At 34.6% G+C, this 1,519-nt stretch overlaps 1 non-coding gene across 1 annotated transcript; it reads left to right on the forward strand.

Moving 5' to 3' along the window:
• The first annotated feature begins 1,035 nt into the window (after positions 1-1,035).
• On the forward strand, positions 1,036-1,117 carry Trnas-aga (transfer RNA serine (anticodon AGA)). The gene has a single exon. It is a non-coding gene; the product is annotated as a tRNA-Ser (tRNA).
• The last annotated feature ends 402 nt before the right edge of the window (positions 1,118-1,519 follow it).

The raw sequence follows: 1,519 nt of genomic DNA on the forward strand, positions 1-1,519 counted from the left end.
TGCTTATATAAGGTATAAAATACGACACGTATGTGTACTCGGCGGAATAGCTCAGTTGGCTAAAGCGTTTTTACTTCAGGACTCTGGCAGGACTCCAGGGGTCACTGGTTCGAAACCCAGTCCGGGCAATGTTCTATTCCTTTTTTAAATTTTATTCTTGATTTTTTACTGGAGCTTTTACAATCCAATGTTTACATTTATCGATATAAAACATTTAATGAATAAGTTAAAAAATGACGAAATCTGTGAAAAGGCCCCTTTAAGCCTATCGGAATATCAAAAATACGTATATAATCAAAACGCGTTCCTTGCATAAGTGATAATAAAGCGCGTGCCCGTGCCACTCGTCCTCCAAATACTTACTAAATATAGTACAACGTATGTACAATCATTGCGACTAACTCAAACCTCAGTAAATAAGTAACCAGGATAAATATACGTTTAGGTAATTAAGGTATAAAACATACATATAAAAATTTACATGTTCCCTGTCTGCCGAACCCGATCCATGGACTATAGCCACAAGAGGTTCCTATGTACCTATGTAGCCGGATTGCGCCCTCAGAGCGCCCAACACCGACACAGATCACGCTACTCTCCGGTCAAACACAACACTACATAGGACTGCTGCCTTTGTCACCATATTATCAGAATCATTAACGTGCAAAATGGAAACTTTCAACTGTCCTTTCACTTCATACATAAGCCTAATTATGATCGTTTATCGGAGTAACGGTGATTTCGATATCCGAGCCTTAAGGTAGCGCACCTCTAATGATTTCCCGCGATTCATTTTACGATCATTGCCGATCTTCAATGATCGCTTATTTCCGAGAGATGCATTTTATTTTTTTAAACTTCGAATTTTGATATATGTTTAACTTATTCATTTAGAATACATTATTTTCACTATAAATATTGACTTTGATCCAATTAGCATCTGAAAAATACGATTTCGCGATTTCTTCAAAGATCGAGCGAGCCTTTTTACCTGTTTACTTATATATATCTAATTTAAGGTAACACAGATGTGATGTTGTCGTGGCCGAGTGGGTAAGGCGATGGATTAGAAATCTTTTGGGATTTTCCCGCGCAGGTTCGATTCCTGCCGACATCGCATACTTTTTGCGACGCGTTTTATTTCTTTTCTAACGTAATTTGATTTAATATAGCACATAAGCTATGTTTATTGTTAAATATGTTGAAAATTGTATGCACATCCTTCAATTTTAAAATTAAAACAACGTTATGGCTAAATTGATTAATTTACTGCTGAAAATACGAATGATGCATGTTGCATTTTTATTTTTATTTCAAAAAGAAAACGGTAAATCTGTCTATTTTTTTGGTATTTTTGCTGTATATAGTGTTTCTATAAAAACTAAGTTTAAAATATAACTTAAATGATACTATTTTGAATTTTATGACACTTTGTTTTTAACCGAACCAATTTTTACTTGGCTGAAATCACTTACATTTCATGGCGCTATTCCATAGATTAACATTTGCAAAAAATAAA

The sequence above is a fragment of the Dreissena polymorpha genome, chromosome 6, assembly GCF_020536995.1.
Source record: "Dreissena polymorpha isolate Duluth1 chromosome 6, UMN_Dpol_1.0, whole genome shotgun sequence".
NCBI classification, from domain to species: Eukaryota; Metazoa; Mollusca; class Bivalvia; order Myida; family Dreissenidae; genus Dreissena; species Dreissena polymorpha.